This window comes from Electrona antarctica (assembly GCF_951216825.1).
Source record: "Electrona antarctica genome assembly, chromosome: 9".
Lineage (NCBI taxonomy): Eukaryota > Metazoa > Chordata > Actinopteri > Myctophiformes > Myctophidae > Electrona > Electrona antarctica.
The window spans coordinates 49,379,764-49,404,426 of record NC_136790.1 but is presented as its reverse complement, the minus strand read 5'-3'; the positions used below and the strand labels follow the sequence as shown (position 1 = coordinate 49,404,426).

General features: G+C 42.5%; 1 protein-coding gene across 1 annotated transcript in view; it reads right to left on the bottom strand.

Annotated features, from left to right (window-relative positions):
- Positions 1-24,663, bottom strand: part of LOC306929393 (cadherin-22-like) — a 121,780-nt gene that overhangs the window by 22,032 nt on the left and 75,085 nt on the right. The window lies entirely within an intron of this gene.

Below are 24,663 nucleotides of genomic sequence, written 5' to 3'. Positions count from 1 at the left end.
CCTTCCACGCGCTACGTCCGGCCGGGAAACTCTCCCCTGTCAGGTGAAAAGAAGCAGCTTGGACTACTCATGCATAGAAGGAAGCATGAGGTCAGTCCACTCCCAGGTTGGCAGAGGAAGTGTAGTGGCCAGGATTACATTTGATAATTGACACTGGGTGGAAAAAATGGGTTGCAAAATTGTGGGATAAGAATGTAAGAAAAAAAAGTAAGACACAGGTTGCCACTGGGGGCCAGTTGTAGACAGGCATTCTTTTTGCCTGCTAATGAGAGAGAGAGAGGGGGGGGGGGGGGTCGGGTGGAAGGGAGGGAGTTGCACCACTCAGTTCACACGGGTGTGATTTTTTTATTATAATGTATTATCTATAATTTTCTTCGCAATGTTACTACTTGACAAGGAAAATACAGTATATTCACAAGTACGCTATTTGGCTATTTATATTATTAGTATTATATATTTTTTACCCGTTTCACACACCTGGACACTATGGCTATTTTGTGGTCGTTGGAAAGGAACATTTGGGGAAACACTGATAATAATATACAGTGCAACATACATTAATACTATAAATAGAAAGACTCAAACTTGAAAGCTTACAGTATGATATATAAAAAAGAAAGACTCAACTTGAAAGCTTACAGTATGATTTATTAATATTTGTTGTCTACAGATTTGTATAGTAAGAGTTTTTTGGCTGTGGCCTACGGTATATGGCTCTGACGCTTGTACTCCTAATAACTCATTCTATGGTCACACTTGAACAATAAGTTAAGGTTAATGTATGGTCCATTGTACAATGTTGTTGCTTCCTGGAAAAATTTGGCTTGAAAATAAAGTTCCTTTCGGCAAGCGACACCATTGCACAGAGTATAAATTAGGCTTGGCTAACCGTATAAAATAGCCTACAGTGTTATGTAAACCAATGTTCCATGGTTGATGTACTGTGTCCTCATTCACTCTGCAAAGGGATGTTCTTTTTTTCAGCCTCCCTTTGTGAATTCTACCTCTATTACGTGTTTGGCTTTACATGCTGCTTCAATATTGAGTTCTGCTTTTTACCCTCCAGCAGACATTCACTGGGTATATAATATACTACTAGCTGTTGTGGGCAGATAAGACTATTCCATTTCCAAATTAAGTCTAAATTACTTGAGGCCTAACCAGCAGATTCCAACATTAACTCTCTCTCTAACCTCTCACCTCCCCTCTACCAACTTGCAGCCATTTGAACTCTACTACACTAGTGTTACGGTCCTTAAGAACTTGGCTCGAACACCAGGAAAATGGTAAATGAATGATAAAATAAGTTACACTTTCCACTTCAAGCACCATCTCTATCTGACTGTACTGGCTACCAGTGCGCTACCCTTGCGCTTCCCATGAAAGTTGCATAGCACTTTCATAAAAGTTGGCAGCAGCTGTCTAGGAACTGACAGTTCCCGTTTCATTCCCCAGCTCATCCTGACTTCATGAAAAAGAGTCCTTGTGCAAGACACCGAACCCCTTACTGCTCCCGGTGAACAGATCAGTGCCTTGCATGGTTGCCTCTGACATTGGTGTGTGAATGGGTGAATGTTATGCATAGCTGGTTCACGCATTTAGCATTTAAAGCAACAACAGTGACCTGTGCTTGAAGTCGGACACAAAGGAAAAGATCCTGTAGGAGGAACTGCTGGGCAAACAAATGGCAAGCTGTCCCCCAGAGACGCCTCTCGCCTCAACGGAGGTGACAATTCATCCACCCTCTCATCCCACCAGCCCTTTAGCAGCATCAGAGCACAAGCTGATACTGTAGGTGACGTTCACACCCCGACTGTGCAATCTGTTTCCTTAGTAGTGGAAACAGTAGTATGGCAAAAGAGGATGAGAAAACACTGTAGCTATAGCATATCAGTGGCCAGAACACAATCGATTGATTGATCATTAAAATATTGATGATATGTAAGGTGCTGTCTACATGAGGACGTATTCTGCGTTATCCGCACAAGTATTTAGCCGATCTGCCCTTTCTGCCACACGGAGACGGCGTTTTAGGGGACTTAACCGGTTCTTTTTTAAACCAGCTCCCAGAACCCTTTTCCACCGGTTCGGAACCGGTTCAGTCAGTCTATGAGCCAGACCGCCACAATGGACCTAGCTATACCCGGCCTCTCCCACTTAGACACTCCCACTTGGACACTTTTCAGCCGGGCTCATTCATTCCAATGTCAATATCATGGATTTTACACATTAAATAGTGGTTCATTTTTGGAACCAGACCTTCAAAATCTCTATGTGCGTGGCATTTCTTTTTTAAAACAGTGTTTTATCATATAGGAAAACTATTGGTGGAGACTCAGAGGTTTGTCTAACCCATGCTATGCTTAGCTGTGATTGGACCATAGCAGTTTGGGGAGGGGCTTAGCTATAGGTCAATTGGAACGTAAATTATGAATAGTGTGCACACATATACCTATATTAAATTGTTTATAGGATCAATATAAGTAAATTCATATTATGATAACCCTTCCACAGTAGTAGCTTTTTCATATTTTCTGCATATTTTCCTATACATAATGCCTAATTTGCATATTTAAATTTACAATTTCAGAAAATGTGAAATTAAATAAATCATTGTCTTCGTGTAAGTAATCAACTGGGGAAGTTTCATGGTGATAACTATTAATTATAGAATAGGCCTACTGTAGGTGAAAATTGCGTGTGATTATTTATGTGTAATAAATATGGAAAAGCTACCAGTATATTAATCCTAAACAATTTAATATACAGTAGGTATAGTTTTGCACACTCAATTCATAATTAACGTTCCAGTCTGGCTCATGGACTAAGAACTGGTTCTGAATTGAACCGGTTCCCAATTGGTGGAAAAGGGGCCCCAGAGTGGCAAACTTCAGAGACGCTACTTTTTTGTCTCCGTGTGTACAGCGAATTCCGCCTATTTGCTGAGACGGAGACGCCAAAGTCCCCTCGCCCCCTCCAAACTAACCTCACGCCACCAGGCTTTCCACCTCCAAAACAACTGATGCAGGTTTATGACGAGCCTTTCATAACCGCCAGCTCACTGGTATCAATTGCTTAATTGTTATTTATTAATGTGTATATTGTATGTGAATGAATGGTGTTGTTTGACCTGTAAGTGTGCTAAATGGACTGGTGCTAAAAGGTTTATTTCAACATAACCACTTACATAAGTAAGTATTTTATATTTGCACATAATAATCTCTTCTCCGAAAATAGCCGATCTGCAGCCCGTGAGCTTGTAGATGAGACAGATATAAATTATCGTCGGTTTAATAATAGTCGGTTTGCACACCCACCGATGTATAATAATCGTTATAATAATAAACGTGGGCCATGAGATACTGTATGTCTGCGGATTTTCACTATGGAAGCATTATGTGTAATATGTAATTATACATGTAGTGTATAATTACATGTAATGTATAATTACATGTATAATTAGTAATTACATGTACCCCCCCCCCATCTCATTACTGTAGAGCTCCGTTTGAGACATCATGGAATTAATTTAACTCTTGGAAGTCAGCACAAATACTAATGAGATTTCTTGTTCGCTTGTTTTAAAATTCAAATCTCTCATGCTGTTTGCCTATTTTGCGTCTGTTTTCAACAATTCACACAATAATGTGCGCACGCACACAGAGAGAGAGAGAGAGAGAGAGAGAGAGAGAGAGAGCTCTGAGATGATGTTGGCATCTGTACAGTCACACAACACCACCCAGACATACTCATCATGGGTGCACTTGTCAGGATGATTAAAGCTGGTTGTTCGGGTGGATGTAATTCCTGGCATAGAGAATTGCTCAAAGTATCCAATAATTGTTTGTGGGAATACAGCAGACCATTTTCCTGGCCAGGTATAGCAGCCATTGCCTCTTAAACTTTTTTCGTTTTGAAAGCTTGTTTACCAGTCAGTGGGGAGCGATTCCTTCTGTCCGTCTGTTTCTTTTCTCCTCCGTTACATCCATCCCTACCATTTTCACCTGTAGTAGATTCCATGTAGATGTCCACAAATGTCCACAAATCTTCAGGAAATTGTTTTCTCGGTAAATGTCCACAGATGTCCGTTAACATCCCGTAATCAGGGAATTAACCGGGAAAAAACCATTTGGCATTAATGCCCGTTTTTGCCTACTTTCACCCTGTGCTCTATCTGTCATATTGGGACACTCTCCTAGGTTTTCCCTGTCGTTTACATTGTTTTTTCATGTATCCCTTCAAGACAAATTGGTCTCACATTCATGTTTCGGCTAGAAAGAAATAAGATTATCCGAACGGTAACAGGTATGGTCGCCCCTTTTCCATCTCGCCCCACTACTCTACCTAGCTGTAAATATCCATGGGCATAATAGCATCATGATGCCATTACAAAACATGGGCTACATATGGAAGAAATGTGTTTAACACTCCCAACGCGGATCGCGTATCAATACGTTATCAATTAATCAAACGTCGGGTGCGGATCACGTATCAATACGTTTCAATCACTTTTTTATAGCATACTTTCATTCATCTTTTTACCCACCCGGACAATGAAGAACCATCGCCCTATCATTGTTGCTTAGTCCCGCTCACGTGATCAGAAAAAAAACCAAAAAAAAAAACCCCCCCTCCCATCCTGAAAACAGGAGGGCGGGCCGCTTTACGTGTAGAAGCCACTAAGCCAGTCTAAAATGGACGCGCCCATGGAATGATCCAGTCGGTGTATGAAAAGAATCAAATTTAACCTAACCTCGCCTCACCAGGCTTTCCTCCAGCTATTGGCTTTCACACAACACTATACTACTCGATTCCCCCCTCCCCTCCTGTTTCTCCTGCAGGAGGAGCCTGCGAGATGGGGGCTCTGTCCTGGCTGGCTCTGTCTCTCGGAAAAAAACAACCGATCGGCATTGCATTGCGTCTGCAACACACATGGACAGATGCATGTTTCCTTCTTCATACTGTAGCGACCAAACGATCCCCGAGCCTACAATACTACGAACTAACCACAGTATCGACGGGCCGCCACGACAAGACAGTGTGCCGTTGGTGGATCACGTATCGCCATGCAGAACCGTCATAATCGGAGATCGCTGGGACGTGTGATTGTAACGCTTTTTTATTCATTATAATTGTAGTGATAAGACCGCAATGAACGCATCAGGGACGTAATCGACCCGGGTGTAATGTATAACGAACTTTTCCGCGTCCTAAACCGTGGTGTTGTGATCCGTTGTCGTTGACATCACAGCCGGGGGAATCTTTTTTTTTCCTCCATCGCCTCCAACCTGCATGCCCAGGCATGTTCTCTTGTTAGTAAATATACTTCACTAGCTTGAAAAACAAAATCAGCTGATGATGACAACGCGTCTCACCGTTATACTATAGTTCTGAACCGAACGGTGAAATGGGACTTTTTATAGCCGTACGGATCAAGACTTTTGCTGCCCAATGTGCCCATGACCCCCCCCCCCCCAATGTTACTGCGATCAAAACAATGAAAGCAGTGAGATAGATTAGGCGAGGCGGCAATCATCATCAAAAAGAAAGCATAGTTATGAAGGTTTATAGTCAGACATTGACAGGCAGATATAACAATAAACACAATAAATATGCTATACATCCTATACATCGAATGAAAGCCCTGAATGTGTACTTTTACGAGGAAAAGAGTAAACATTGATCCCATGTACAGTTTGTCATAAATTGGATACTGGGTGGATGCACATTGCGCCCACCAGATATAACTGCAGAGAAGACATGGACCTGAACTCAATATTCACAAAATAAGGCCTATAGCGACATATAAATACTATATACCGTATGAAACAGAAGACTCTCTGCTTTCATAAGAAAAAAACTTCTACTGTAGTAATAATAAAAATCACACCCATGTGAAGTGAGTGGTGCAATATGGGACAGAGTTGCACCGCTCACTTCACAGGGGTGTGATTTTTATTATTACTACAGTAGAAGTTTTTTTCTTATGAAAGCAGAGAGTCTTCTGTTTCATACGGTATATAGTATTTATATGTCGCTATAGGCCTTATTTTGTGAATATTGAGGAGTTCACGTCCATGTCTTCTCTGAAGTTATCTGGTGGGCACAAGCTGCATTCAATAACCAATTACTGTCTAACTGTAGATGGGATCAATGTTTACTGTTTTCCTCGTAAAAGTACACATTCAGGGCTTTCATTCGGTGTATAGGATGTATAGGATATTTATTGGGTTAAATTTTATATCTGCCTGTCAATGTCTCTGACTTTAAACCATCCATAACTCTGCTCGCTGTTCAAGATAACCACTTCCAGGCAAATGCAGGTGTTGCAAAAAGGTCAATATCTCCAGAATGGAACATGGTAAAATCAAAATGTATTTTTTTAATTGAAGTGGACAAGTTCAGCTTTCTTTTGATGTAGGCGTGTGATTCTCGCTATAAGAGAACATTTTACTGTGGGCCCCCGAACAAGGCCTTTGTGCAATGTTAAATGGCAGCAACATCCAAATAGGCCTGTTGAGATCTTCCAGCAATCAAAGTGTTAATAAAACTAAATTAACTGTTTGGTCCTAAATTAACTTAATTCTGTATTGACCAAGAGCTCAACAAGCGCATTGGAAAGGCAGCTACCACCATGTCCAGACTGACCAACAGGGTGTGGACCAACAGCAAGCTGACACAGCAAACTAAGATCCAGGTCTACAGAGCATGTGTCATGAGCACCCTCCTGTATGGCAGTGAGTCCTGGACGTTGCACGCTCGTCAGGAGCGTAAACTCAATGCCTTTCACATGCGCTGCCTTAGACGCATTATGGGCATCACCTGGCAAGACAAAGTGCCAAACAACACCGTCCTGGAGAGTGCTGGAATCCCCACCATGTACAGCACTCTGAAACAGAGACGCATGCGCTGGCTCGGTCATGTGGTGAGGATGGATGTCGGACGGATTCCCAAGGATCTCCTCTATGGAGAACTAGTTAGCGGAAAACGTCCTGTAGGCAGACCAAAACTGCGCTACAAAGACATTTGCAAGCGAGACCTGAAGGCCTTGGACATCGATCTGGATACCTGGGAAGCTGCAGCATCCGATCGCACAGCTTGGAGACAGATCATCGAGGACGGTCTCTCCAGGTTTGAAGAAACGCTCGCCCAGCAGTCCGTGGCAAAGAGACTGAGGCGAAAGAATAAGGCCCAAAACCAACCAGACAGACCAGCATCAGTCTTTCCCCTGTGTGAAGTGTGGAAGGGAGTGCAAATCCCGCATTGGTCTACTCAGACACACAGCAGAAGAACCCCTATCCAGAGCGCGACTCCATAGTCTCTCGAGACTGACGGATGCCAATGATATGAGAGATCGACTACTATACAATCAAATACATCTGTATACAAGATCATTTCAGATTTTATGGAGGGAGGGAAATACTAAATTAACTGTTAACTACATTAACACTTTTCGCGGGGGCAAGTTGGTAAAGGGGCGAGTCGTCTGGTATTCATCCGAACAATGGGCCTGATTCACTAAGCTGTTTACACCCATATTTTGGGTGTAAAGGAATTAGTAGTCATTCAGTCATTTTTTTTGTAGGTGAATTTTGCGGAGGTTCTCTCTTTCTCAAGTCTACTCGGATGCAGACTTACAGTACATGAGACCAAAGCTTGCTGTGTATGTCATTAGAACATGCCTTATTCTAGACTACTAACGTGAGAAGTTTGGACTATCTAGGCTAATTGCAGTCGCAAGAAACTTGCACAAAATCCTTTCACCCACTCCTTTATACTTTGTGTAAACTTGGGTTGGGAAGTGGGTGGCTTGGGAGGAATACTGTACTTGTGTGCATGGTTTTGCTCGTTTTGCTTGGTCTTAGAAAGAGTAAAAACTTGTACAATGGGCGACTGTTAACTGTTCTGGGAGTTGTGCTGTGTTTGGTTGCCTTGAATGCTTGTGTATTTAAAAAAAAATAAACTTCATGTAAATAATTAGAATTTCAGTTTGAGTGAATTGCTGGTCTAGGCTATAGGATTTCAAAGAAAAGGTATACACTTTAATTCATATTATGTTTCACATAATGTGATTTTAGTCTTTTTCGAGGTGCAAGGAATACGTTATAATAGTTTTGGGTGCTTAGTTTTTTTTTTTACATACATTAGATACATTGTTATCAGAGCCCGAACTCCCAGTAAATCTATCCTATATAGATTGGCTACTGGGAGGGTCGGCAGAACACGGCCATGTCACTCTGACATAACTATACCCATCTCAATACGCCCATAGGCATGGCATGTCACTATGACATAACTATACCCATCTCAATACGCCCATAGGCATGGCATGTCACTCTGACTCAGACAGACATAACCATAAACATCCCAATACGCCCATATATAGACATGACATGTCACTCTGACTCAGACAGACATAACCATAAACATCCCAATACGCCCATATATAGACATGACATGTCACTCTGACTCAGACAGACATAACCATAAACATCCCAATACGCCCATATATAGACATGACATGTCACTCTGACTCAGACAGACATAACCATAAACATCCCAATACGGCCATATATAGACATGACATGTCACTATGACTCAGACAGACATAAACATAAACATCCCAATACGCCCATATATAGACATGACATGTCACTATGACTCAGACAGACATAACCATAAACATCCCAATATGCCCATATATAGGCATGGCATGTCACTATGACTCAGACAGACATAACCATAAACATCCCAATACGCCCATATATAGACATGACATGTCACTATGACTCAGACAGACATAACCATAAACATCCCAATACGCCCATATATAGACATGACATGTCACTATGACTCAGACATAACCATAAACATCCCAATACGCCCATATATAGACATGACATGTCACTATGACTCAGACAGACATAACCATAAACATCCCAATACGCCCATATATAGACATGACATGTCACTATGACTCAGACAGACATAACCATAAACATCCCAATACGCCCATATATAGACATGGCATGTCATTATGACTGTCACAGTATGGGGCTCTGTGTTGCCATACTGTGTCTGTGTGTGGGCGTCGGCTTTCCTCCCAGCTTCCAGCCTTGGCACACCTGTCTGTGGTCACCTCATCGCACTCAATTGACACACCTGCCGGCCATCAACTCTTCAGCCCTGACAGTATTTAAACCCTGGTCTTCACTCCACTCATCGCCAGATCATTGTACAACCTATCATGGTAGTAGCTTGTCTCTAAACCAGTGTTTACGTCCTAGTAGTGAAGTTATAGTTTAGTTGTATTCCAAGTCTTAGTTCCTAGTTTTCCTAGTTTTGTGCTCCTGTGTTTCCTGCAACTCATGCTCTTCTCCTCTCCTCCAGAACCCAGCTCACCTGTTCTTCTGCCTGCCACCTGCCTGGACTGCTCTCCTCATCCTCCATGTTTGTTTTTCCATGCAACCTTCCACAAATCTCCAATTCACCATATTGTGAATAAATAACTTAAATGTGCTCCTGTGTTTGGCTCTGCATTTGGGTTCAACTTTCTGCATACCATGACAATGACTCAGACAGACATAAACATAAACATCCCAATACGCCCATATATAGACATGACATGTCACTATGACTCAGACAGACATAAACATAAACATCCCAATACGCCCATATATAGACATGGCATGTCACTATGACTCAGACAGACATAAACATAAACATCCCAATACGCCCATATATAGACATGACATGTCACTATGACTCAGACAGACATAACCATAAACATCCCAATACGCCCATATATAGACATTACATGTCACTATGACTCAGACATAACCATAAACAAACCCAATATGACCATAGCCATATATGGAGATTCAGTTGTCCAGAGCGACAAATCGGACCACTATGGTCATGCACGTAATCCGCATATGAGACTGACCGACTTCAAACTGGGCTACTATGAATCTGCATTTATATGAGACCGACCAACTTCAAACTGGGCTACTATGAATCTCAAGTTTGTTAACTTTTGAATCTGTTATCAGAGCCCGGTCTCCCAGTAAATCTATCCTATATTGAAATTGGCTACTGGGAGGGCCAGCCGACCACGGCCACGTCACTCAGACATAACCATAAACAAAACCATATATAATGCAGAGTAATGTAGTAAGAGAGTGGTGACACTAGCGTTGACTCCCATTGTAACAATGGAATGCGAACGTGCTCGTTCTATCTGGGATGGGATAGTTCCAATGTTTGGAACTATAGCCCATAGCACCCTGCTTTGCCGCGAGATCAAAGTGTGTAGCCACTCTCTTACTAGATTACTCTGATACAATGGTGGCTATGACTCAGACATAACTATAAACAACTATAACAACTATAAACTGTGTATCTGTCTGTCCTTGTCCCTTTTATGCCTTAAAGCCATTAATATAGTCGTTGCAAAGGTATAAATGGTTTGCCTGAGGTGGGAGTTCTGGTCTGGTTTTGGTGAATATTAAGTAGTTCCGGTCATTTGGCGAGGGGCACTGGGGGCCACCCATTAAAAATGTATTAATCCACACAACTAGTGTAATTTGTATTGATGACCTAACACCATAGTCACATGCAACTATGGTGTTGTGCTGCTGCTGATGTAGTGATACTGGACACAAAGAAATAGTGGGACCAGAACTCCCACCATGACCATAATGACAAAGCTTCTGTATAAAGATGAACAGTCGGATGAAAATAGTGACAGTTCCAAGCGTTCACAGAACAGGTTGAAAGCCTAATTGAAAACCTGAATCAGTGCTTGGCCGCTGCCCGCCATCTGTCAAATTTGAGGCTTATCAGTGTTGCGATAGCAACACTGATAAGTTGAGTCGACACAATTTGTACAATAGCTGCAGTATACAATGTTTTGTCACTTTACAATGAATTTGCCATGTGTTTTTCGTAGGATATATAGATCATGATGATAATACGTTACAATTGTACATGTTGTAAAGGTGTCCAACCGGTTTCTCTTAGATAATAAATGCAAGCCCTTGAGCTCACTGAGGTGTGCACTGTTCGTAGAGCCTCTGCGTACAATTCTCACTCTGCAGGAGTAGAGAAAATGAGGTGAAGACTCACACCCTATATTATCATTTTGTACCATCCTTGAAATATTACTTCTGCGTTCCGTTTATGTGGTTCCTATTGACCGATTCCGTAACGGGTCTCATGGTCGCAGCCTACGTATTTCCTGTAGGCGGAGACGACACATCTGCGGTTTCCCCGCACCAAGCTTCTACTACAGTGAATGGAAAAGTGACTGATGTTAGTCTGCCTCAAACGTTACTCTTTTACCTGCTTTTTACTAACGCTAACATTACAAAGATGCCCAGAACATCAGGATGAACCTGTGTAGTTTATGGCTGCTCCAACAGTAGTGGCAACATAAAAAAAAAAAAAAAAAACGGAATGTCAAAAAAACTACCGCGGTGGCTGAGACCAGAGCCATATAGTAATGGTTAAGACAAAGCAGTGAAAGGTCCTGAAAGATACATAACGTCAGTCTTAACCAATACCCAATCTTTCTGTTTTAGGAACACAAGGCTGCTGTACTTTATACCTCATACTAAGCATTAAAGTATGAGGCCACCGCGGTACATATTTTGACATTCCGTTTTTTTTACTACTGTTGGAGCAGCCATAAACTACACAGGTTCATCCCGATGTTCTGGGCATCTTTGTAATGTTAGTGTTAGTAAAAAGCAGGTAAAAGAGTAACGTTTGAGGCAGACTAACATCACTTTTCCATTCACTGTAGTAGAAGCTTGGTGCGGGGAAACCGCAGATGTGTCGTCTCCGCCTACAGGAAATACGTAGGCTGCGACCATGAGACCCGTTATGGAATCGGTCAATATGTGCATTCATGCACAGGCACCTGCGCTCCTGCACGCCCGCACACAGACACAAGCACAAAGCAGAGGCAAAAATCATAATGACGCAAACCATCTGTGACACAAAATTGAACTTCTTTCCATGCACACATTACCAGTGAATCGACAGCGATGTGTTCACGCTGCAGCAGAGAAAGCATCGTACGTTATGTACGACCAGCAAATGGCTGACTGGGTCTCCAAGACTCTCCACTCCACCAGTTGAATTACATCCTGTGTTTTCATTCTTTAGCTTAACCCCATGAACCATAGGGCTGTATTTTGCGTGTCTTAAGTACCAGGTCTTATTACTTAACTCGTGATCAATGCCATTTCGCTATTCTGAGTGGCCAAAGAGCATTGACCACGCCTCCAGGTCTTAAGTTAAGTAATAAGACCTGGTACTTAAGACACGCATAATACAGCCCATAGTGTCCTAGCGTCCCTATTCTAGCATGAACATCTTATATTAAAATTGGCTAATGGGTGGATGGTGGGTGAGTGGATGCACAAACACATGACAAAATATGGCGTACATGCACTGGAGGGGCATACGTTAGTCCGATGTACCAATAGTCTGACATATGTGGTCGGTTAAGACACATACGTGGCCGGTTAAGACTCACCCATGGCTTCTGCGTACGGATAGGGCTAGGTTAGGGTTAGGGGTAGTGTGTCGGACTGTTAGGACGTCGGACCAAAGATATGCACCCCATGCAAAAATGGAGATCCCACACACTATCCTCACTTAAGTGAAGACAGTGAGTGGGATCTCCATGTTTCAAAACACAAACACATGAATCAGACATAACCAATAACCATCCTATCCTATATTAAAATTGGCTAATGGGTAGAGCCCTGGCAGCAAAGAGGAGAGAACAATACTCTTGTTTTCAGTTGTAGAGAAAAATCAACAGTATTTCTCTGAAGGAATACGAGCATCAGAGGAGGAGGCGAGTCATGATCTGTTTTGGACGACGGTGCCCTTGCATCGTCTCAGGGTCCTGAGCAAACCACAGAGGCCAATGTGTGGGAGTTTATCGAGTGGCAAAAGCTCTCTGAAGCACAATCACCTAATTAAATTGCAAGCGGTTCCCTTGTCTGACCTCCTTAAATCTCTAGCATCATTGGAAAGATGGACACAGAAGACTTCACCAAAACTATCCCATCTGTGGAAAGGCCATCCATGGGTCAGAGAGGACAGCAAGGGCAGCCGCTTTCTTCTCAGAAGAAGAAATGAATTACTTTCACACGGCGGCTGCAGCAACAGAACTTGAAAGGAAGAGAGGCGCTCAAAGCAGCTGTTTCTAGGATTAAGCCATCAAAGTAAAGTAAGTTAAACATTGAATGCTGTAATTGAATACAAGTATTCAAGGCTATAGCGTTGGAGTGCCTTTGTTCATCTGCTGGTAGGTCTGTGTGTTTGTCTGTATGTTTGGTTCATCATTCAAGTCCATGTCCACACCTGGTGTGGTTCAATTCCTCAGAAGAATCATCCATGACCATGTTCAATACATTTATATTATTTTAGAACGGTACCTTTTGTACCAAAAACAGACATTTGAATATTTATGGAGATAAGAGGTTTCTGCCTGACAGCATCGATACGCTGCTTACTTGCACTTCTCCCTGGGGATATTGTCTGTGTATGAGTTATTCAGTGTGTGGGTGGAGGAGGTGGTTCGAGGTCCCTAGCATTGGCCCTTTCTACTAGCCCTCTGAGAAGAGGAGGCGGAGGATGGAAGAGGGTGAGGAGGCTAAGCATGAGACGTTCCGTCACGGTGACCCACCCGGCCAGCCGTGAGACGGCTAGGCAGAACTGACAGGCCTCCGTATCCCCCAGGGCACACTTTGTATTTGGCTTCCTCCCCGTGCACACACACACGGCACTATATGGTAGCTGTCCCTCTGCATTCAGTCAGACAAATACCACAGGGTGGGCAAAGAGCTGTCTAAGAGACGTTCACGTGTCAGGTAAGGTTAGATCAATGAAACAAAACACAGACGATGTGGGACATCAGAACATTCACAAATTATGAGGGTGCATGTGAAGTAACATGAGAGTCAAACATGATTTTACTGTCTAACCACTTAAGCTATATTTTATAAATTGACATGCTCAAACTAGGGACAGAATGTGAACATCGTATTGTAGTACTGGTACAGTCCGGTCCACATTTTCATTTACTCGGTCTCGTCTCGTCTCACACATCATTTTATTTGATCTTGACTCGGCCTCGGACCAAGGGACTCGCGACTCTTCCCCCACCTAGTCCAATCGAGGCTGACAAGTCACTACAATGCAATGAAATATTATACCCATATTATGAGGAACCCATTCACGTTAACATTATAAGAGAGCTGTCTGGCGCTTATAGACAGCCATCTTGTTAACGGAGTGTAGCTGACGTGCCAGCCAGCTCGCAGTGTTTTCAAATGACAAAAAAGAAAGAAAATCTGGTCTCGTTCTCGACTCGTTCTCTACTCAGGCTCGACCCCCTCCCACACTCGGTCTTGACTCGGACTCTCCCCCCTCAGACTTGGTCTTGATGGACTCGACTACAAAAAACGGCGGTAGAGGCAACCATGCAAGGCACCAACTTGTGATCAGTTAGGTTCACTGTCTTGCACAAGGACACTTGGCCCATAATGGCAGTATAGGAATGGAGACGGGAACCTTCCAGTTCCCAGATGGCCGCTCTACGTGGCATCCCCCTACACCCGAAAATGCCTCTTTCCGTGACTCTCTGGCATGTCTGAAAATCCACCTGCATGAGTCCTAAAGAGGTAGCGTGTAATAAAAGGTGTGAAGCTATTTGCCACTCTGTGTCGCGCCCCTGGCTTGAACTGTGTCTCCGAGCTAAAGCTGCTTAGCTTCTGTCACCGGAGCGGCGGAGCCTTTTATTGACTTCTCAGGCAGCCCTCTCCCATCTCCCACTGGATGCGCTTTGCCTCTAAACACAAACAGTACGCTAGTGTTGCCAGCCCCTCAAATGGGATCAAACCCAACACAGTTAAAAGGCTTAGGATAATCTAATTTTCTCTGTGGTTCCACCGAAATACCTAGAGCTGAGCCTCGGAGCTGACACTCCACTTGCGACACAGGGTGATAACACAGTACAGGAGAGGAGTCAATGGATAGATCCTCATTAGCCTGCAGTCAATTCAAGGCTGATCTGCGTGTGTGCGTGCGTGCGTGCGTGCGTTACCTACAGGGCCTACAAAACACACAGATTTCCAGATTTGGGACAGAGAAAACATATTTCATGAATAGACACAGCGTGGGTGCATGAGATGTCCATATGATACTCATCACTGCCTCATGTACAATTCACTCAATTGGCTGCTGCCTGAATCAAGACGGCAATTACATTGGTTTCTCTTAATTTATAAATGCATTTACTTTAGGTGCCCTTCTTACTTGAAGCAGTATTTGACTCAGTCTACCTCATCATATCCACTAAGACATCTACAAAATCCTCACTTTAAAATCCCCCAAATCTCCAATGTGGTTGGATGGAGGTCTTTCTGCTACAAAGCCCCATTTGATTGGAACAATCCCCCTCTATCTCTTAGATCAGAGGTGCTCCCCCTCTTTTTTTCCTTGAGAGCTACTATAAAAATGACCAGCTCAACAAGATCTACCTACCGAATACCATTGCTGAAAATAGTCATGGAATAGGTAGCGTTTTTTGTATTTAATTTGTAATGCTACCGATGTTTGTGCACAGCAACACTCTTGAAACTATAAGATTGTGCATTGTGGGTTTGAGGGGGTGCATACTTAGTTTAGACTAGGCATTGGTTAGACATGGGTTAAAAATAATTTTAATTCAAGTGGCAGATGCAAAAAATATTCTTTAGGGGCATGTCATGCGATCTACCTGCACAGCCTTTGTGATCTACTGGTAGATCGCGATCTACCTTTTGGGCACCCCTGTCTTAGATACTTCTCATCATTCAGTAGCTTCAGGACTACCTTATATTCACATCTAGACTCAACTTGTCTATGCTTCTAATCTGACACGCACAGTGGGGTTCTTTTCGTTTTTGCCTGGAGATCAAATCAGGCCCTCTAGGTTTTCCTCGGTACCTCTAGGTTACTCTTCTCAGACACTCCCCTAGTCCAACCCCCAGATTCTTAGCCACACCCCTAGGTTTATTTAATGTGCAGTGTGGCTATTAAGTCACAGGGTGGCGTTTTCAAACTAGTGAGCACTGATATTGAATGAATGAATTAATTAATTAATTAATGAATGAATGAATGAATGTGTGCGTGCGTGCGTGCGAGCGTGTATATATGAATGGAGGAGTCTGATTTCACCTTCCCAGAGTAAAAGTTCTTTCATAATAAACCCAATATACTTTTAAAAACACAATATCCATTCCAAACATTTATGACAGCACTCACCAAATAACTTTAAAGAGAAAAAGTACAGAGACGGTGTCTCAGTTTCACTGATATTTGTCTTGTGTAAAAGTAAAAGTACAAAAGTATTGCTGTCAAAGTGTACTAAAAATAACTAGAAAGTACTCATTGTGTAGAATGTCCTATTTCAAATGCATTTTAAGACGCATTGTGAGCTTGTTTTTGACTATTTTCAAATAGTCAAAATGAATATAGGACTGAGGAAGTGGTTAATGCATGTTTTTATATAATAATCAATGTAAAATAAATGTAGTGGAGTAACTGACAGTTTTATATAAATCGATAGACATACATTGTTATAAACGTTTTTGGTGAAATGATTAAGAAATTAGGTCATTATTTTAAGAAGGCGACAACATTGAAGTTATAATAATGGACACATTCCTTTGTTTTGTTTTGTTTTGTCTTGTTTGATTATTGTTCCATGACACTTTCAGGATTATGTTAACAGAACTAGATAGTTACAGTCACAGAATTGAATTTGGGCTTGGAATTTTGCTTTCAGCTTGAGCAGTTGAATGTACTGGGGCTGGAACCCCCCCTCTCCCACTCTCTATCTCTCTGTAGCCTCTGTAGTAGGGACTACTGTATACAATTAACATAACCTGTTTGGCTAGACACCCCACACAATCAGACAATCAGAGCGAGAATTTCCCTCTATAGGCCCTTCCACACCAAACAGTCTTGTTCAGTCGGCCGATGAAAATATTTTGTTGCACATTCACAATTGAGGAAAATCCAAGATGGATGCCAGATTCCGAGACAGAGTGGATCAAAACACCTTTTTTATTGAAAACTATGGGCGTATGGTTGTAATTGCTTGCCGTACACTTACCGGACAAGTGGGGCAGCAGGGAAAGCACCTTAAATTTGGCATTTGTACAAGTTTACTTTGAGGCACAGATTTTCAGACGACAAGCCATGGGGCAAGGTCGCTTAGACTCTCGTAGAGAGATGATGTCAGAATCGAATCGAATCTACGAGAGTCTAAATCTTAGGCTAGGGTAGGTGGAAGAGGGTGAGCAAGCTATTTGTTGTATGTATTTGTATATCTATTTGTATCTCTGTACTGTATGTTTTGTGTATTTGTGTACTGTATGATTTTTATTTAGTTTGTTTTATGGGTCCCTCTTGAAAATGAGATGCTGCATCTCAAGGGGCTGTCCCTTCAATACAAATCTGAAAAACAATCAGAAGACAGCATGGCATACAGACTGTGCGTTCACTAGCAACAGTTGTTTTAAGAACAGAATGGATGCAATTGTGTTTCTGCACTGTTCAAAAGGACACAGAAGAAAACATTGTTCTACAAATAACAATATATTTGTTTTACATTAAATGATAATATTTGTTGCAGAGACAGATCAGTTGAAATACAGTAGATCAAGAAGCAAATATGCAGTGGGAACTTAATTGCGTACATTAGTTTGTTAGACTTGCTAATTTTCAGACTCAACTTTGTTAGTGAGTTTGTGGCAGTTTTGTTTTGCAAGTAACGACAAAGTTGCTAAAAAGCTGCTGAGCAAAGAGCACTAGCTTTAATTTAAAGACATTATTTAAAATTCTGGCCTAATTAAGTGCTGTTTTGTTGTGGTTACACTGCTGTGGCATGGAGCTATAGAGCAGGGGTTCTCAACCCGTGGGTCGCGACCCCTCTGGGGGTCGCCAAATTATTTTGGGGGGTCCCCAAATTATTTTTTTGCTGCAACTGAATGGCTGGAAAATGGAAATTAAGTTGAAAAGAGTTTACATATAGTACACATATACACCTTCCCTAATGATTATCTGGTTTCAGTATTTATGTTGTATTGTCTCTATTATTAAGGTTATTGTAGCAGTCAATTTATATTGGGGGCCGGGAGGGGGCGGGGCGGGGGTCCCAAGACACTGCCAAAGCATCTCCGGGGGTCCCCGGCCAAAAACGTCGAGAACCCCTGCTATAGAGCACAAAAGTCTGATGTCACTTTCAGTAGAGGGCGCCAGTACACAGGTTCATGTATTTTTTTATTTGCATTGAAATCCCCATAGGGGGATTTTAAGTCGCTTCATATAAGAACTGTGTTTGAAAAATAAACCGATCATCCCGGCCTTTCTGTCAGGGGGGTGGCTGTGCATCGTTAATGATGTCCATTCATATTTGATACAGCCAGTTTCTGGAGAAAATGGAATTAATGTGGCCGCAAAAGCCTTGAAACTACAAGGGTATAAAAGCATGTCGCTGCTAATATACGTCACGCCCAGCTGTCAACACATTGCGTTCCTGAGATTCCTCGCAAACAGTGTCAACCTCCACTCTATGGATATGTCAAAAAAAGACTAGTTTTTGTTCTCCATCACAGAACAAACAACAACACAGGAAGGTCATTTACATAATATTGGCTTTTGAATGCAGGGCAAGAGACCCCTCAGACAGTTAACAAACTTAATATTCACCAAATATATGCACTACAGCCATTTGTGGGTGTAAAATAAATGAGTTTGCTTCGAATTAGTCACACTTAAGTGCTATTATGAATGATCCCTGCTGGGTCTAGCTTGACATCATGTACTGTACCACAGCATGTTTCTTCTGAGTGATGTGTTTAATGCATGATTACTTAATACAGCACTCACTACATCGCTCACAACGTCATGTGATGCATTGTGAGCTTTAGTTTTTTTTAAGCAATTGTCCTTTACAATTTGAGTTTATTGGCCCTGGTTTATTGGAGTTTTCTGAACATGTTTGAAAATTGTCACCTACATAATGACGTGCTCAAAATAGGGACTCTACTTTGGAAGTGGTTAAAAGACAGCAAATTCAACAAGATGTAAAAAATAGAAATACTAGTCTCTCACAGAGGCTTGACAAAGTACTCTAAGTGCATTTTTCTTATGCAAATACCTCTTGTCAACCAGTAGTGGTCCTATACCCGAACACAGGATCTAAATGACCACCTCCACCCAATGCAGTTGTACTAGTTTGCTAAGTTTGCTAACATGCTAGTGTCCATATTCTGGGCATGTCATAATAAGCGAACATTCTGCAATTTTTGCAATTCTTTCAATGAGTTGGTGTAGAGGGAAAAAAGGATGGCGCCAAATATACAGACCCCTGGCGGCCTGTACTGGGGTCTGGAGTTTAAGGTTAAATTGTATTCACTGAAAAGGTTATGGATTGAAACGTTAATGCCCTATATAATATAGAGAGACAAGCCAGGACAAAGACTTCCCATGCAACATCATCATGTTAATTGATAGATTTCCTCCACATGCTCATCAAACAGATAGCATCAACCTGGCACAGATCTTTAAGCTGTTCTGCTCTCAGATAGTGTCTGATGTACCGACGGTAAGAGACGGTCCTCTTCATTGGGAGATTTCTAATGGACAACAGAGATTTATCAGCCATTCGTGCTTCTGCTTTGAGATTATGATGAGACGAGATAATTTTGCCAAGAAGATAATTTTTCCCAAGAAAAGTGGCATCTGCTTGGTGAAGATATTTCTGCAGTATATTGGGCAGATTACTGGCAGATTAAAGCCTGGTTCAAATCAAAGGGTATGTGCATGCATAAAGTGAGTGGCAAAGAGAGTTTAACATTGTTTAACGTCATTTAATCCTCAGATAGGACGTTTCTGTTCTTGCCTCTCAGTAGGCATTCCCGCATAACTCCCGGATATGATGATGATGATGATGATGATGATAATGATGTCACGAGCATATCCTCTATTTGTAAAACCATATACGACAGTGTCGGACAACAAAAATAGCAGATCTACAAGCTCACAACATGTCGTAGTTGCAACGCGTTGTATAAGCTTTTACATGGGCCATTTTCAGTGTGCGACATCATCTTGTGAAAATTGCAGCGGCCAGCAAAAAGGCCTCTAAAAGAGAACTTTGTTATGACTTAATTTGCTGCCAGTCGCTCTATACGGGGAGATTTGTTTTCACCCACCACCAAAGGGTCTATATGGCTGGAGTAATTCATTAATGGATTGATTGGAACTCGATCAATAACAATAAAACCCTATCCCTGCCACAAAAACAGAGCGAGAAACAATAAACTACCACTGTACATAGCTCTGCTGCATTAACTCCATCAGCGCCAGTGCTATAGTGGCCGCTAGCGCGCCAGTGCCAGATGTTTTTGAAAAAACTCCTAAAATGGCCGACAATCAGTTCCGGTTCAAACAATGGTAAACATCCACTAGCTATTTCACAGGTCAGGTGGAGAGGTGATCCGATCGGGGAATAATTGTATCTAAGTCAAATTAAGCTCTAATCAAGCCCCAAATATCGCATTTTGACCATATTATGATCCATAATGCACATAAAGACTGCGCGTGCACGAGTGTGCACGCAAGTATTTTGGCTTTTTTTAGGTAAACGTCACAGTCCGTTAGCATAAAATGCTAACGGACCGTACTTTTTTTTTCTTTTTCCTGGATTATGGGGAATAAAACAAATCTCGGGATGCCGGGCATGGCATCCATTGCAAAGGTGAATCAATCTCGTTTTCTCGGGCCCGGTGCGGAACCAGTTAAAGATAGACACCTGCACAAGGCAAATCCCTGGTCTAAAACATTATTACATTCTAAAACATTAAAGACAGACACCTGCACAAGGCAAATCCCTGGGTCTATAACATTATTACATTCTAAAACATACGCCCAGCCGTCTCATTTTTCATTATTATTAGCTTTTGTTTTGTTATATCATTAAAACAAAAAAACAATGATCGCTGGAAAGTCTCTGACCCCAGGCCAACACATTTTCAATCTCAGCAGTCGAGTCTGACAGAACTCCCCAGAATATATATTAAAAGGACAAACACAGGGTTAGAGAGTGAAAGACCACAGGACTGAGACACTAAGTGCAAAACCAATTTTACGACAGACAGACAGACAGACAGACAGACAGACAGACAGACAGACAGACAGACAGACAGACAAGTGCACGTGTCCCTCCAGGTGTGCAGATCTTTCTCCCTCTGGCTCACAATTACTCTGTGAAAAAGTGCATTCCTCTCTGATGAGAACATTAACGAACCTTTCTTCGTTTACAATGCTGCGAGCACGACAACCTTTTTTTTGCCCGAAGACTAATTGTCTCTGTATGATTAGGAGTTGAAGGTCAATGTGGCCTCGCGCAGATGGAAGACGTAGCAAGGTGGGAGTGAGCGAGATCAGACCAGACAATGTTCAAGAGGAGGGGGGGGGGGTGCAGAGCCAGGTGGTGGGGTTGCGAAGACACAGAGAAGCTATGAGCAGTAAAGTCTGCAGATCAAGAGGAGGGGAGGCCTAAGCCTCATTACACATGTAAATGTAGCTTCCAGCATGGAGGGCCCCACTTTAATGCCTTGCTTTTTAAATTATTCCTCTGCTCTGCAAATGTTAATTGGGTCCAACTGAGCCTCGGGCCTGTTGACTAAGTACAGCGAGTAAAATACTGTTAATGACTCTGTCCATTTCTAAAGGTGATTGGTAGGAGGAGGTATACGGCTACTAAACAATTAAACTACACATGGACTGTTCTTCAGACAGATCGATTGTTTTTGTGTTGTTTAGCGACGGCCTCTAGAGATTCCAAACCATTTTTAACTTAAGTGACCCTGTCGAGGAATTCAATTTGATTATGCATTAGGCACCATTTAATACGATTATTATCCCTGGGACCCCCCAATCTATAGTGTTATTTAAACTCTGAGAGAGTTTAAATGGTTACAATATCATCACGGTCCATTTGGTTTGTAACTATCAACCATTTAGCTGGGGACCCCCTGGAACCACCTCAAGGACCCCTAGCTGGGGGCCCCTGGATCACACGCTGAGAACCTCTGTTTTGACAGCCTCTACAGTTTTAACAGTGTCAGATAATCCATCCATCCATCCATCCATCTTCAACCGCTTATCCGTAGTCGGGGCAACAGCTCCACCAGAGTGCTCCAGACTTTCCTCTCCAGAGCAACATTAGTGACTTCCTCCTGGGGGATTCCGAGACGTTCCAAGGCCAGTGAGTCGATGTATTTCCTCCAACTGCGCCTTGGTCTGCCCCGGAGTCTCCTCCCAGTGGGACGTGCGTCGAGGACCTCCCTAGGGAGGCGCCCGAGAGGCATCCTAACCAGATGCCCGAACCACCTCAGCTGACTCATTTCCAGGCGAAGGAGCAGCGGTTCTACTCCGAGTCTCTCTCGTGTGACTGAACTTCTCACCCTATCTCTAAGGGAGATGCCAGCCACCCGTCGAAGAAAACTCATTTCGGCCGCTTGTATTCGCGACCTTATTCTTTCGGTCATGACCCACACTTCATGGCCATAGGTGAGAGTAGGAACGAAAATTGCTCGGTAGACAGAGAGCTTTGCCTTCTGGCTCAACTCTCTTTTCGTCACAACAGTGCGGTACAGCGACTGCAATACCGCCCCTGCCGCTCCGATTCTCCGGCTGATCTCCTTCTCCGTCCTCCCCTCACTCGTGAACAAGACCCCGAGATACTTGAACTCCTTCACCTGGGGTAATGCCTCATTCCCTACCCGGACTGCACAATCCACCGGTTTCCTGCTGAGAACCATGGCCTCAGATTTGGAGACGTACGCAAAATTCATTCTGGAGTTTAACTTTATTAACCAAATAAACCAAACGTTATGAGATAGAATAGAACAACTGATTTTGTCTGGATAGCTCTAGCTCAGTAGGTATGGCTCTCGCCTTCGGGACACAAGGTCATGGGTTCAAATCTGAGTACAGACAACTCAGCGTATGAGTCTATGCATATTATTGCACAATTAGCATATACTATAGTCATGTATTTATAATGAACTGACTATGAAATGATTAGAATTGTGTGAATCCTTCGCAGATAGATCATGTACAATGTAGTATGTAAGAGATGAAATACTGAACAATGTGTTGCGTAGCAATCCCCTTGTGAACTAGCACGCAGCAACAGTTTTGGCAGGCATAACACTCTGACCTACGCTGGAAACCGAGATCCCCCGAAGCCTTATTTATTTAAACCAACCATATTGTTGATTTATACAGAAATCCAACATTGAAATCGGCAAAGTATTCACCCATCTCACTTTCAAATATCTGCATCTTGCATCAAGAAACGCAGACTACATCTTCCTGTTTGGGGTGAAAAACAGCAGGGAACCACTTTCTGGTAAAAAGTACTTTTACTTAAGTAAAAGTATCAATACTGTAATATAGAAATACTAGCTCTGTTTCAAGTAAAAGTCCGGAATTTAAAATGTAGTAAAAAGTACAAAAGTATTGGCATCCAAATGAACCTAATAGTACCAAAAGTAAAAGTACTTATTATGCAGAATGCCCGTTTCAAGTTTTCAAATGTATACAAATACATTGTAGATTGGCTATTTTCAATTGGCCAAAATGTATATAGGTCTGGTTCAGGTTCAGGTTCAGGTTTATTTGTCATATGTATAGATACAGAGTACCTATAAATACAATGACAATTATTTTGCTCAGAGCATTCTCAGTCTTACATACACAGGACATAAACAAACATCTATAGTGCAAAGAAAAAGACAAAAACACAAAACAAGTGCAAGTGAAGTGACAATACAGTGCAATACTGTTCAAGGTCAGCTGTTCAGCAGCCTGACTGCCTGGGGGAAGAAACTGTTACTGAGACGGGTGGTGCGAGATTTGATGCTCTGGTAGTGTTTTTTGGAAGGGAGTTGTTTGAACAGGGTATTTGCGGGATGGCTGGTGTCTTTGATGATGTTGTGGGCTTTTTTCATACAACGAGTGGTGTAGATGTTGCGGAGACTGGGTAGTTCTGTGCTGCCGATGATTTTAGCTGCTGTTTTAAGTGTCTGAAGTGGCTAATGTATGTTTTGTAATAATTGGGACTGGCGACCGCAAGTCGCATTTACTATGAAATCGTACATTTTTGTCCATCAGTCAGTCAGTCAGTAATCACTCAAAATCCCCTTACATGGGAAAGCCCCCATATATGGTGCCCAGGTCTCGTGACATCACGTGACAACATGGAGATGTTGCTGTCGCAATTAAGCCCATATATGGAGATCCCTGATGTCAATATTGGCCAGCAACTATACATCTGACCTCAAACCCTTAGATCTCCATATATGGATATATGTCAGAACCTGTTCTGACATTCCATACATTGATCCTTACCTATCCATCGTTCTTCTTCGATATCTCCCTTTTGACTGATACCTGTCCATTTAAACTCTAGACTGGCCTGCCCCAAAGTTATTAGTGCAGCCACGCCCGGGAGCCGGCGAAAACTACAGTTCTCAACAGGCCCGAAAATTACGGCCCAGCCCTACCTGGGCCCTCATT